General features: G+C 41.3%; 1 protein-coding gene across 3 annotated transcripts in view; it reads right to left on the minus strand.

Annotated features, from left to right (window-relative positions):
* The window catches only part of CENPP (centromere protein P), a 147,657-nt gene that overhangs the window by 86,028 nt on the left and 45,956 nt on the right, over positions 1-15,673 (minus strand). The gene's annotated exons all lie outside the window — the stretch shown is intronic.

Genomic DNA, 15,673 nt, shown 5'->3' on the forward strand with positions numbered 1-15,673 from the left:
TCTAAGATTCCTATATTAGATTTTGAAATTTTACTGATTTCTCATAATCTTATTTATTTACTGTATCCAACTAAGTTAGAATAAAGCCACTGAAATCAATAGCCTTGATTAACTTAAATCTATTGTACAATTCATTCATATTAATACTTATATCTAGGCTTTTGGCCTATTACCAATATTTCTTCCAAGAGCAGTTTTTATGATATGCTGCTGTGGGGAAAAACTTTCTTTTCTGTGTACCTCCTTCACTTTATGTAGCAAATCCTGTGTGTGGTTTGCCTCCTTGCACTCACAGTGCTGTTACTCCCTTTACAATAATTTAAATATATGGCCCTTCCTATCAGTCTCATTGACAAGGAGAACAGGTGAGGTCCCTACAGACTGGAGGTGGGCAAATGTTGTCCTCATCTTCAAAGGGGGGGGGGGAGAAGACCCAGGTAACTACTGACCAGTGAGCTTGACATGGATACCAGAGAAGGTCCTTGAACAGAAAATTCAACAGTTGATCTGTGAGCATCTAGAAAATGATGCTGTGATTACTAAGACCCAGCATGGGTTTCTCAACAATAAGTCATGCCAAACAAATCTGATTTCTTTTTTTTTATGGAGTTACAAACTTGGTGGATCAAGAAATGCTGTGGACAAAGTGTATCTTGATTTCAGTAAGTCCCCCATGATATCCTTGTGAGGAAAGTGGCAAAATGTGGGTTGAACGAGGTAACTGTTAGGTGGATTTGTAGCTTGACTGACTGAACCCAAGAGTACTCATTAACGATTCCTCACCATCCTGGAAAAAAGAGAAAAGTGGGGTGCCGCAAGATTCTGTCCTGGGCCCATTGTTGGTCAGCGTCTTTATAAATGACTTGGATGAAGAAATTGAGGGGATGCTCATCAAATTTGCCAATGACACCAAACTGGGAAGGGTAGCTAATGCCACAGAAGACAGAACCAGAATTCAAAATGATCTTAACAGATTGGAGAACTGGGCGCAAGCTAAAAAACCAGAATTTCAATAGGGACAAATAGGTTCTGCACTTAGGCAGGAAGAATAAGATGCACAAATATAGGGTGGGGGACACCTGGCTTACTAGCAGTACATGTGAAGACGATCTAGGGGTCTTAGTGGACCACAACCTTAACATGAGTCAACAGAGTCGTATCTGAAGAAGTGTGCATGCACACGAAAGCTCATACCAAGAACTAACTTAGTTGGTCTTTAAGGTGCTACTGGAAGGAATTTTTTTTGTTTTGACTATGGCAGACCAACACGGCTACCTATCTGTAATGAGTCAACAGTGTGACACAGCAGCAAAAAAACCCTAATGCTATTCTAGGCTGCATCAACAGAAATATAAGGTCCAGATCAAGGGTAGTAATAGTACCACTCTATTCTGCTTTGGTCAGACCACACTTGGAATACTGTGTCCAATTCTGGGCACCACAATTTAATAAGGATGTTGACAAGATGAAACGTGTGCAGAGGAGGGCAACCAAGATGATCAAGGGTCTGGAACAGGCATAGGCAAACTTGGCCCTGCAGATGTTTTGGGGCTACAACTCCCATCACCCCTAGCTAACAGGACCAGTGGTCAGGGATGATGGGAGTTGTAGTCCCAAAACATCTGGAGGGCTGAGTTTGCCTATGCCTGGTCTGGAAACTAAGACTATAAGAAACACTTGAAGCAACTGGGCATGTTTGGTCTGGAAAAGAGGAAACTGAGAGGAGATATGATAGCCATCTTTAAATATTTTAAGGGCTGTCACATGGAAGAGGGAGCATGCTTGTTTTCTCCTGCTCTGGAGGGTAGGAATCAAGGCAATGGCTTCGAGTTACAAGAAAGGAGATTTGCCAACTGCCAGACCTTTTGTCACTCCTGATTTCATGTGTGTTTTCCTTGTTTTTGTTTTATTTCCTTTTTACCTTGAACAATAGCTGGGTAGCCTAGAAGTATTATAGGCTGCTACCTGTCCCATCATCTTGCTTTCCATTCCCCAGAATGCCTCTGAGCCCCACAAGGCTCAGGGAAATTCTTCATAGGGAATGAAGAAGGGAAAGAAAGAGGGTGGAATAACCTGTCTCCAAAGCTCTTCAGAAACAAAAATGAAAAGGGACTCTGCCATAAATGTATGTTCTTCTCACTTGTTTTGGATTTATTGTTTAGCTCACATTTTTGTTTGGTTGTTTGGGAGTGAACTGTTTTACCTGCTTTTTGGAGGTTGTGTGTGTGTTGGCTATTCTTTGGCCAGTGTTGGCTGCTTTTGTTTTGCTTAGTTGGTTTGTATGTGTGCATGTTGACTGCTTTGTTTTCAGGAGTCATTCTTTGCCTGTTTTGAGGTGTGAGTCTGTTTGTGTTGCCTGTATTTTCTTTGTTTTTGCTATGTGCTTTGCTAGTTTCAGCATCATGAGTTTTCCCTCTTTGAAATAGGTATAGAGTCGTGCCTGTGACAGTTTCTTAGATTTCCAAATGTGTCCTAGCAATTCACTAAAAGTATTTCAAAATACTACAATTTTTTCTGTGATTGGTACTAATTATTATTAAATTTATATACCATCCTTCATCCAAAGATCACAGGGAGGTTTACAACATAAAATAATGGCAGCAACACAATCAAGTACATGAAAGTTTATCTGGATTTACTTCCACGTTTTGCATTTTGTATTTACTGTTCAAAAACTGTGGGCTCCATTTGGATGGACCATGCAACTTAAAAGAGATATCAAACAGCTGCAACCAAGATGTTCAAGGGTCTGAAAAATCAAGCCTTATGAGGAATGGTTGAAGAAGCTGGGTATGTTTAGTTTAGAAAAGGGGAGACTGAGAGGAAATATGATAGCCATTTTCAAATGTCTCAAGGGCTGTTACATGGAAGAGAGAACAAGCTTGTTTTCTCCTGTTCTGGAGAGTAGGATTCAAACCAATGGCTTCAAGTTACAAGAAAGGAGATTCTGATGAAACATCAGGAAAAAACTTTCTGACAGTAAGAGCTGTTTAGCAGTGGAACAGACTCCCATGAGAGGTGGTGGACTCTACTTCCTTTGTGGCTTTTAAGCAGAGGTTGGATGGCTATCTGAGTCATGGGTGCTTTAGCTGAGATGCCTGCATTGAGGGGATAGGACTAGATGACCCTTGGAGTCCCTTCCAACTCTGCTACTCCTGTGTGGACCCTATGTGCATGCCAACTGAAGACTACAGTTGATGCATCTGAAGATTTGGATTATAGTCCACAAAAGCTTGCACCATAGCTGGTTGGTCTTGAAGACATCTGTTGTTTGATTACAGATTAAGCCAAATTTCAATGATTATGTACAACATACTGCAGGATTCTAATTACCCCAACATAGCCTGGAGAACCAAAAATTTCCATGAAACAGTAGCTGATACGGATATCTCTCTGCGCTTATTTTTATATGGTAACTTTTAAGATGTTTTACAGTTAGCTGAATTCCTGCGTGCAGAGAATTCCTACAGATCTTTACTTTGCAGGAAACTCAGGAATGTTGTAAGAATTTAATTAAACAATTACAATGTACATAAATTTGCTCTGATACCAAGCATCTGAGTAATGTTACAGCAAACACTTTCTTCAGTTGCTGTGCTCTTGTCCTTTGCGGAACTAGTGTCCTTACCAGTGAGTTAGAGTAGTTGCAGCATGCCAATATATTATGAAGTAAATGATAAGAATAAATCCAGCTTTTAAAATAATTCCCTCAGCCTACCCTTAATGCCATGATCACACTGCTTTGTGACTAGTTTCCTGCTTCTGATTTATATATGAAAACAAAATGTTATCATAGTACTTCCGGGATTGCCATATAGGCTTACCACTAAACCACCAAGAGATAACTTGCACATGAGAATAGAGTGGTGGATGTAAAGGCAAGAAGAAGCTATATTGTGCTCCATGACAGGGAAGGCAAGCCATACAGGCAACTCTAGGCAGGAGTGCAAGAGAAGGGAATTTAAAATGGATTTTTCAGGTACACCAGAATGAGACAAAAAATTACAACTGGGTCTAAGTTGGCACATGCTGAATGTTATTGGAATGCAGAAGGAACAAAGAATGCTCATGGTTTGGTGTTTGTTTGTTTTTTACAATAACATAAAACCACAGTTTGCAACTATGACTACAAGTAGGTTTGAACATTGTGTTCAGTAACTACTGTTACTGAAATTGCTTGTGCAAAATTAATGACAACCATACTTATCTCCAAAACTGTAATGGAGGGAGAGTGCCTGGACAAGAATAGCCATGTGCGCATGGGTGGGGCACCCATCTCCTAACTGTGGTCATATTGGTAAGTAGTATGTCTGCACTAAACTTGGGAAACTATGACTTCTACTTAATATCACCCATAATTATTATAAACAATTCAGGACAGAATTTTGTATCATTAATGACTCTGCTAGTTATTCTAGACAAAACAATTACGCATCAGCATAAAAGGTATAAGAGGAATATATCAATGTCATTATATACAATGTGGACCCAGAAAACAAAACTAATTTTTGTGGTATCTCATCACCAAAGAGGGACAATGATTTTTGCCCCTCCCTCTTCACTTCCACTTGTACTCTGTCATCTGGTCCAACTAAGGAAATATACACATGGAAACACATTTTCTAATATACTTTAAAAGAACTGGGGGGGGGGGGAGAATTGTTTCTATTTTTGGTGAACACAGGATAGGAAGACATCCTTCAGAGATGTGAGGTGCACTTATTTGATCCACAAATGTTGTAAAAAACCATCACAAAAATAAAGGCTACTCTTTTCTAGTTTAGTTCTTTAGTGTAACAGCACCACCTAACTGTAGAATAAGCAAAGGCACAATTCCTACACTTTTAGACCTAATTATGGACTTACAGTAAAGAAAACCAGAAATAAACCAAACATCTATATGTATATAGATCTTAATGGCAACTTCCTAACATTGCTGTGACTCAGTTAACAGAATGTCAACAGACTGTTTGGTTCATTTTTCTGAATCTATTCCTGCTGTCAGTTTTCAGAATAATGGAGAACTGATTGTTCCTGTTAAGTAAATAACTGTAATGCACTAAAAAATTAGAAGCAGTGCCATGTACTGCCTCAAAGCAGCCTTTCAGTCTGCCATTCACTTAGTTACTGGCACATCCATTTGCACAAATAGTACTTTGTACCCTGATGCCTCAGATTGGCAGTGGCAGAAATACAAAACAGTAGGCAACCTTTTTTTGGTGTGCAACCTTAACAGAGCTATTTCTCAATTCCAAAAAGCAAATGGTGAAGGTGATTGGTTTTTCTTTACACCATTAGTTTCTACAAGGTTCCTCCTTTAGTATAGTAGAACACAGGGAGTGGGGTCTGACAGTGGGTACAAGGCTTTTCTTCACAAATGTAGTAATGCATCTAATCAAACAGTGGCTCTGTATCTCTTATTTTAAAGAACTATGCAAATATTTCATAGAATCATTTGCTTCTGTAATTACATTCACAACATTCTGAACATGAGAAAAATGTTCACCATATGAATCTGACAACTACAGATGTAACCTACAGAGGCACAGCAAGCTGTCTTATATCAAATCAGATAATTGTTCCACCTAGGTAAAAAAGGTAAAAGCGGCGCTCATCTCACTTTCAGGCTGAGGGAGCCGGCATTTGTCCACAGACAGCTTTCTGGGTCATGTGGCCAGCATGACAAAACTGCTTCTGGTGCAACAGAACACCATGATGGAAGCCAGAGTGCATGGAAATGCTCCATCTACCTCATCATTGTCTACGCTGACTTGCAGCAGTTATCCAAGGTTTCAGAGTCTTTCCCATCCTTCCCTGGAGAGAACCTGGTACTTTTGTCCCTTGTCCTCAAGCCTCTTGCACCTGCAATAGACTGGTGTCCTCCTGACACCTCCAGCTCAAACAAACCTCAGATATACCTGTGGTTCATATATAATATCTCATTGGCTTAGCAATAACTTCTGATACCGTGGGAAACTTGCCCTGGATGAAGAACATAAACCAAGATTATGATTTCTACCAGAACCTTTAATACTTAAATTGGTACAGTACATAAGCAAAGTAAAGTTCAAATGTACAACACATGGCTAGGCCACAGCTGTCAACGTTTCCCTTTTTTAAAGGGAAATTCCCTTATTCCTAATAGGATTCCTTGCAAGAAAAGGGAAAAGTTGACAGCTATGGGCTAGGCAAGCTAAGATGCAGATCCAGCAAGCGACATGCCCCCTGATATCCCATTATATGGAAATGGGGTGGTACAACTTAGGGAGCAAGTAGGCCTGTTTCTTAGACTAGGCAAGCAAATGGACACTGCTTCAGAAAGGTTGGGCCTGACCTATCTATTTATGTCTGTGCTGGCGTCTCCATGACCTAGGTGATGGAGGAATTTGATGAATCAGCAATTTCTCCAGATCAGATCAGATGGGTGATTCCTCTTTAGGGACTGAACCAGAGGTGGACTCGGGTAGCTCTGGAGACAAGTTGATCTCATAAGCAGAGTGTCCAAGTCAGACCCTGTTGACTCCAGAGACAGAATAGAGCCCACACGTCTGAGTAATGGGCAGGGAAACAGGCAAGGAGAAAGGATGGAGAAGAATCCCCCCACTAGGACCTTCCCTTGCATCCTCTTCAACCTTTCCCCCCAAAACTGTGGCAAAAGGTCAGTCCAATCCCACTGGAATCCAGGAGGGGAGCCCATAAAGCTGTTTCAGCCAATCCATGCCCACCTCTCCTACACCTATGCTATACATGTCAGGTTGGGTTTGGCAGAAAGAGGCTTTGCAAGCACTGCCAATTAGCAGTGCCTACAAAGCCCCTTGTGCAACACTTTCCAAGCACCAACAACCAGCTGATTGTAAGATGCTTAGAAGTGTTGAACACAGAACTTGCAAAGTACTTTGCACACTACTTTCCGAAACCTCAACAACCAACTGACTGTTGGGTGTTTGTGAAGCACTGCACACAGGGTTGAGCAAGCCCTTTAAATTACCGTAAATTTCGCTCCTTAACACGCAGATTTATCCTCCTAGAAAGTAAGGGGAAATGTCTGTGCGTGTTATGGAGCGAATGCCTAGAGATGGCGGGGGAATCTGCTGCAGTTGTGAGCTGTCCGTGGCTCGCTTTGAAACAGCAAAGCGGGTGTAAGCGGCTCCTGTCAGCGAGCTGAGCTGGGGAGGAGGGAGAGAAGCTGCTTTAAAACAACCCCGTCCTCTTTAAAACAACCTCTCTCCTCCCCACTGAGCTGCTAAGTAGCTGCAAAGCTTTTCAGCCAGCCTAGCCGGGAGGAGGGAGAGAAGCAGAGCGGGGTTGGCTGCTTTAAAACAACCCCGTGCTCTCTGTCCCTGCCTGCAGTTTTTTGCTGTCCGATGTTGGATTAGCCACTATAGGGGCTGTGTGTGTGTGCTTGAGCTATCGTTCTCCTCCTACTGCTTCCCTTTCACTCTCCCTGCGCTCTCCCTCCGACTTTAGAATTGACACTCTGTGTGTGTGTGTGTGTGTGAGTGAGAGAGAGAGAGAGAGAGCTCCTTCTCCTCCTCCTGCTTCCCGTTCACTCTCCCTGCGCTCTCCCTCCGACTTTAGAATTGACACTCTGTGTGTCTGTGTGTGTGAGAGAGGGCTCCTTCTCCTTCTCTTGCTTTCCGTTCACTCCCCCAGCGTCCCTGCGACTTCCAGCGCCCTGCGACTTTAGGGCCAGTTCTCTCTCTCTCTCTGTGTGTGTGTTTTGACCTCACTGCGCTTGTTGGGGGAGAGTGTTGGTCGTAATTTTTCTTGATTTCTCTCAGAGTGGTTACTATCATGGTTTCCTTGCCGGGGAGGAGGGAGAGACGCAGAGCCTGCTTGTTCTAAAGGAGCAACGCCAGAGAGGAGCCTCTCCTGCATTATCAGCAGCATCCTTCTCCACACCCCCCACGCCTGCTCCTTGTCCCTTGAGTTCTTTTCCTTCCCTCCCCACTTAAAACGTGGTTACAAAGCACGGATCCACATGGATCCTCAGGATTTTTGCACTAGGTCACCCCAAATTCACCATCAGATCACATAGCATATCCATGGCTACAGCCTGCACCAAAAAACACACGCACCCACTGTTTCATGGGGCTGCAATGGTGCAAAAACGTGGTTACAAAGCATGGATCCACATGGATCCTCAGGATTTTTGCACTAGGTCACCCCAAATTCACCATCAGATCACATAGCATATCCATGGCTACAGCCTGCACCAAAAAACACACGCACCCACAGTTGCCTGGGGCCGCAATGGTGCAAAAACGTGGTTACAAAGCATGGATCCACATGGATCCTCAGGATTTTTGCATTGGGCTACCCCAAACTCACCGTCAGATCACATGTCTGTGGCCACAGCACAAAACCATACATCCACTGTTTCGTTTAGAATATTTTTTTCTTGTTTTCCTCCTCTAAAAACTACGTGCGTGTTATGGTCAGGTGCGTGTTATAGAGCGAAAAATACGGTATCTCTTCCCAACTTCACAGGTCAACTCTGACTGGTGTCAATTACCTGGTATCATTGATGATTGACAGGTGCTGCCCACCCATCAAAGTTGGCCCACAAAGGGGGGGGGGGCGAGCAAAGGGGTAAAGATCTGGCCTGCTGAGCCACAAAGCTTTACAATCCAAGTCTACATTGAGCAACGGCAACTCTCCGGTGTTTCATACAAATTTTTTCAAGCCCAGCGATTAAATTCGGGCAGTTCTCCATACAAAGCATGGGTTCTATCACTGAGTTTGGCCCTATCCCTATAGCACTATGGAGGTGCTATGTCAACATAGTTTATCAGGTCCATTCTGAAATCCAGAGATGCTCAAACGTATGTCTAAAGAGTAATGAAAAACATGTAGCGATTAATCATTCAGGAATATAACAATGGTAAAGTACATATGGCTACTCAACTTTTATTGGTATCATTCCTGACAATCTATACATTTGCTCCCAAGTGCCATGAAATATATTACCGTAAGATGTTTGTATTGTCATATAAAATGCATTCAAAATTTGTTTAAGTCAAAAACTGATCCTTAATACTTATGCACTAATCAATATAAATGTTTAATTAATATGCTTTTATCTCTGAATTATTTTAATGTATTTAATGTCTTTTATTACTTTTTCACATTTAATAAACGTAAGTTAAAATACAATTTAACTAGTCCCTCAGGTATGAATTATGATGTATTTTTATCTTCTTTTGCTCTTCTGCTTACTGCAAAAATAGAAAACTCAGTCAGACCATAGGATGGCAGTCTAATCCCACTATATCAAGGACTTATAAAAAAAGGGGGGGAATGGAATGCAAATAAACAAGTTTCTGAAAAATGAAGGATACTTTTACAAAGCAGTTTGATATACAGTGGTACCTCGGGTTACATACGCTTCAGGTTACATATGCTTCAAGTTACAGACTCCGCTAACCCAGAAATAGTACCACGGGTTAAGAACTTTGCTTCAGGATGAGAACAGAAATCGTGCTCTGGCGGCACGGCAGCAGCGGGAGGCCCCATTAGCTAAAGTGGTGCTTCAGGTTAAGAACAGTTTCAGGTTAAGAATGGACCTCCGGAACGAATTAAGTACATAACTAGAGGTACCACTGTATTAGAATAAACTTTCACACTATAGAGAGGATCCTGGTCCACATGAAGTAGCTCTCCTTCTGTGTATCCTACAGCTTCATTTTAAATGAATAATACATTATATTTTTCTATATAGCATTAGCTAAAGATTGATGATTAAGTAATTTCTACAGAAATGTGCTTTATCCATAGTTAATCCAGTACCTAAACACATTTACTAGGGAGTAAATCCCACTGGAGACAGCGGGGTTTGCTTCGAATGAGCCTCAGAAATAACCGGAAGACAGTGCATTTCTAGAAGGACTCATGCAACACACTCCCATCAGTTCATACCTGCCAATAAACAATCAAGCTCATCCTGAACCAACTGACCTGGCTCCCACACATGGGCACAGTGTGAAGACCCTGGCTCAATTATTCCTGACAACTTTATTCCAAAAATCACTAAATGGCTTAAATGTACATCAGGTTACACATTACACAGTTCAGGAGTTCAAAGCAGAGCTCTAAGAAACATAGATAGGCACAAGCTAAGACATTATCTCAACACCTGACACATACCGTCTTTTTCGCTCTATAAGATGCACTTTTCCCCTCCTAAAAAGTAAGGGGAAATGTGTGTGCGTCTTATGGAGCAAATGCAGGCGGGAAGCTCTGCTCAGTGCTTCCTTTAAAGAGCCGCGTGGAGCGTGTGCGCAGCTCTTCGAGGCTTTTCCCGAAGGAGGGAGAAGGGCTGCCTCTTGGGGGAGCCTTAACCGCCCACAGCCTCTCCCGGGCAGGGGATGAAGGCTCCCCTTGCCCGGGAGAGGCTGCCGCGGCTATCCCGTAAGCCAAGACAGCCAGTGGGATCGTGGCACTGAGATCCCACTGGCTGTCCTGGCTTCTTGTTTAGCCACACGCAGATTAGATGATTAGGAAAGACAATGATTAGGGTTTGTGCTCTTCCCCACAAAATAAAACCCAAATGAAGATACAGAGAGAGAAGCTGTGCTTCTCTGAATAATAACGCATTTGTTGTAAGATGAAAGAAAAAAATGCCAACATTATTTCTTCAATGTAGAGAAGGCCAGGGAATATCTCCACTAGTCTGCTGCAGTTATTTTTCTTTTTGGCTATCTTCTCTTGGTTTAGTGATAAGTCTACCTATTCCTAATGTAAAATAATTTTAGAGTGAAATGCCATATTACGTTTATTGTAAACTAGGGTTATTGGCGGGATTTCTACCACCCACAAAGAATCAACCTATGGAACGATTACATATTATGCCAAGAGAAATTCTGCAAGTAATTTTTATTGAGAACTTATGAATGCACTGTAAATTGTATGTTGTTGTTGTTGTTTAGTCGTTTAGTCGTTTAGTCGTGTCTGACTCTTCATGACCCCATGGACCAGAGCACGCCAGGCACTCCTGTCTTCCACTGCCTCCCACAGTTTGGTCAAACTCATGCTGGTAGCTTCGGGAACACCGCCCTACCATCTCGTCCTCTGTCGTCCCCTTCTCCTTGTGCCCTCCATCTTTCCCAACATCAGGGTCTTTTCCAGGGAGTCTTCTCTTCTCATGAGGTGGCCAGAGTATTGGAGCCTCAGCTTCACGATCTGTCCTTCCAGTGAGCACTCAGGGCTGATTTCCTGAAGAATGGATAGGTTTGATCTTCTTGCAGTCCATGGGACTCTCAAGAGTCTCCTCCAGCACCATAATTCAAAAGCATCAATTCTTCGGTGATCAGCCTTCTTTATGGTCCAGCTCTCACTTCCATACACCACTACTGGGAAAACCATGGTTTGTAGTTTGGTGGTTCTCTTAGCTTTCAGCTTTTTCACTTGCAGCACAGGTAGCCACGGTGACAGAGAGTGCCTTGTATCAGGTTTGGTGGATAAATAAACGTGTTGCAAAGTTATCAGTGCTCTAGTAACCTCCCAGATGGATTACTACAATGAGTAATCTGTGGGCTGCCTTTGAAAATGCTCTGGAAAAGAAATTTCAGTTAACCCCCCCCCCAAAAGACAAGATTATTAATAGGAATGGGTAGATATCAGCACATGATGTCAGTGCTTGGTTATCTGCACTGGTTTCCAATCTATTTCTAGGCCCAATTCAAATGCTGTTGTTAACCATTAAAACCCTAAATGGCTTGGAGACAGAATACCAGAAGAATTGGCTCCTTTCATATATACCTCCCCAGAACTTAAAAATCTTCACTACAGGCCATTCTCATAGTTCCTCTTCCTAATGAGTTGAGGCAGTTAGGAAAGAACATTTTCAGTAGTTGCTCTCATATCAAATGTTAATTTTACTGCTGGTTTTCATTGTTTTCATTGCTCTCATGTTGCTTATGATGGTTTCATACTGACTTTTGTGCTTCTATAGTTTTTCTGTATTGTTTTTAGTTGTGATTGTATCAGTATCATTTTAAATTTGTTTGTCCAGAGAACATGTTTAATTGGGAAGTAAATGTAAAGGGTAAAGGGACCCCTGACCATTAGGTCCAGTCGTGGCCAACTCTGGGGTTGCAGCGCTCACCTCACTTTATGGCCGAGGGAACTGGCGTACAGCTTCCGGGTCATGTGGCCAGCATGACTAAGCTGCTTTTGGCGAACCAGAGTAGCACACGGAAACGCCGTTTACCTTCCCGCCGGAGCTTTTGAACTGCCAAGTTGGCAGGAGCAGGGACTGAACAACGGGAGCTCACCCCGTCATGGAGATTCGAACCGCCAACCTTCTGATCAGCAAGTCCTAGGCTCTGTGATTTAACCCACAACGCCACCCACATCCCTCAATTGGACAGTAGATAAAAGCAATAAAGAATACAATAGCATGCAGTGTCCTATTGAACACAATGGGATTTACTTTTGAGTAGAAATTTATAAGATTGCATGGTAAATCTGTAAGAAATGTAAAAAATATGAGAAATTGTTCTTTGATTTCCTCCTGCTTTTCTAATTAATGCAAACATTGATAGCTGCTGTTCAGTTTTTAAACAATTTGTTGAGTATTATTTTCCTAGCTAATAAAAGTCACCAGAAAAATGCAAGTGCAAAAGAAGCATATAATTCAATAAGAGTTTTTAATCTCTTCTCTTTTAAAACTATTATTGTATACACTCTTAAGAAATATGGTTACTCAGTGGAAAGAGACTGAGAATACTTTTTGTGTTCAGTAAAACTTAAGAATCTGCTTTCTATTTGTTTCTGGGAAGACTCGAGGTTTCAGAACAAAGCTGCTAACAAGAAACATATGGGAAAGTTTTGCAGTAAGTGAACAACTGGCTTCAGCTCCAAATGCCACGTATCACATTCCAGTGTCTCAGACAATCTGGGAAGAAGCTTGTAACAGTTACCTTACTTGTTCAATCACACAACAGTGCACATAAAATGTCAATTTTAAAAGATTATTATGTAGAATCACTAAAAAATCCACAAACTTCTAAACTGACAAAGCTGGAAACACAGATATTCAATTTGAAGTAAGTAGTTGGCCAGCATAAATCTGGAAAAATATTCAATAAAAATTAGCTGAGCTACATGTGCTGCCAGGAGCCAGACTTGCTCCAGTTTGTTTACAAAATATGAATGTATCAGTACAAATGTGACTTAAGAGTTTTTAACTATATAGTTTCTGGGAAATAAGGATTAGGCTATAATTCCCTGCTTTTTACTTGACACCAAGTTAATACAGAATATTCTTAGGAAGCATTCTAGGTGAAATGTTCTTATTTTATTCCACAATCAGGCTCCAATGAAACATGGTAATACCTTCTTTGTAGTTTCTGAAACTGAGCACATCAAGTGAGTGTGGGAAATGTCTCTTTCAAAACTCAAGTTAACTAAGGGAAGTGTATACACTCATAAAGCATAGCTTCTCAGTTTAATTCTGCTGAACTGCATTCTTTCTAGTTTTTAAACATTTAGTGTGATGGACACACATTTCCAATAGTAATATCTATTTCAAGCAATTATATACCCGCCCACTAAATCCTTGTTAACTAGAAGGATTAATAATTTAATTTTTTTCTCATTTAAATGTGTGCATACCAGCAAAACATAGGTCTTGTTCACAACTGTTTACTCTTGCTGCTAATTGTGTTCAATAACCATCACACTCCAACAGAGTACCCTTAAAATCTTTTAAAAAATAATTTTTATATATACAATAAGACATATAGCAGTCTGGTTCATACATGACTTCATCAAATTCCTTTTATAACATCATTGTCCAAGTGACATGCTATCTGTGTCTCTGAAAAGTACAGTCAAGATGACAGCCACTGATCCTATTCAGGAGCCATGTATGTGTTTCATAAAAAGGTCAATCTCCACGTACTGATCAGCATGAAGGCAGATGTTACCATCATGCATCCACTAAGAATGCATAGCCTTGGAAGATTATATCTTGAATCATTTCTACCCAGCTTCCTGATTCAGATTCTGAAATAGCTTTTGTCACCCTGATTGATGACTTCTATATGCTAATTTTTCTTGCTCTCTCAGCAGCTTTAGATAACATAATCTATAGCATCTTTCTAGAATGACTTTATGGACATGACACTACAGAGTTCTTGCAGCACCCTACAGTTCCTACCCATTGGACTAGTTCCAGAAAATAACAGTGGAGGACCTCTCCTCAGTTCCTTGGAAGTTGTGCCATGGGGCCCTGCGGGGATCCATTTTGTTCCCTATGGTATTTAACCTCTATCTGAAACCTTTCAGGAAGTTTTGGAGTGAGGCTTCCCCAGTATGTTGGTCACCCCCAGCGCTCTCTTCCTTTTCTATTGAAATCAGGTGCAGCTGTACAGGTACTTAATTGATACCTAGAAGCAGTGGACTGAATGAGAGCCAATAAACTGACACTGAATTCCAACACAAAAAAGTGTTGTAGATTTGCAGTTATTGGGAGCAGGCTATTCTGGATGCATTCCACACAAAGGAGTAGATGTGTAGACTGAGGGTATTTCTTCATTCTAACTTGTCAGTGAATGCCCAGGTGGCTACAGTGGCATGGAATGCCTATTTCAGCTGCAGATCAAAGGCAGTCACTCCTGGACAGGTATATAGCCTGGCCACAGAAATCCATATCCTTGTAATTTCCCAGCTAGACTATTGTAATGAATTTTATGAGGGTTGTCCTTGAATATGGTTCATAGAGGGGAACAAGTACAAAATGTAGCTGCAAAGGTGTTATATGATCTCATACAGCCATCTCGGACAACACAGGTTGCACTGGCTGCCTTTTCATCGCAGAGCTCAATTGAAGGTGCTGCCTTTGATGTGAAAAGCCCTAAGCAGCTTAGGACCTTGCCACCTAATAAATTGTAATGAATTATTTGCTTCATAATCTTATATTTGATGAATTTTATAGTTATGACCCATTTTGTAATGATGGGCAGGATAGAAATGTTAAATAAACAAATAATTCTTTTAAATATAAACATGATTGATGACACCAACATTTCCCACAGAGAGATATTTATGTAGGGCATGCACTGTTTGATCACAAGAAGAGGTTTACTATTACAAAATATTGATATATTTATTGTTTTGATGTAGAAGTTTATAAATGACTGACTGACTGACTGAATGAATAAATAAATCATGGCTACTTTGTGACAAATTGATATCACTAGCTTGTCATTTGTTGCTTTGAAGACTTCCCCCAACTCCTACTAAAATGGCATATCACAGATTTGCTAATTTCAAACTTTTGCTCTTACTTTTTTATTTCAGCATTTGAACTAATAAGATCAGATAGAGATATCTGAAACATGATGTTCTTATGTTAACTACAAGTGTTTTGTTTACTATGTGAATTGCCTTTCCATTAATGGAAGTCTTCCTTCTGTTGACAGAAGAGACTCTTGATACAATGGAGGTGCCTGCTGCCAGAAGAGGAGAAGCAGTTTTCATTGGCAGCCCCCAGAGCCATCTCCTATGATGGATGCTTCAGGGAGTGCTCCAGCCGTCTGAAGCAGATTCTTTTTTAGGACACACATGGCTGCTGGGGTAGGGGAGGGTCACATACTGCCTTTCCACCAATAGGAACACCCTGTTAGTGGAAATCTGCTCACAGAGAGTTAGGATCCAATCCTATATT

Source organism: Podarcis melisellensis (assembly GCF_964234715.1).
Source record: "Podarcis melisellensis genome assembly, chromosome: 2".
Classification (NCBI taxonomy): Eukaryota; Metazoa; Chordata; class Lepidosauria; order Squamata; family Lacertidae; genus Podarcis; species Podarcis melisellensis.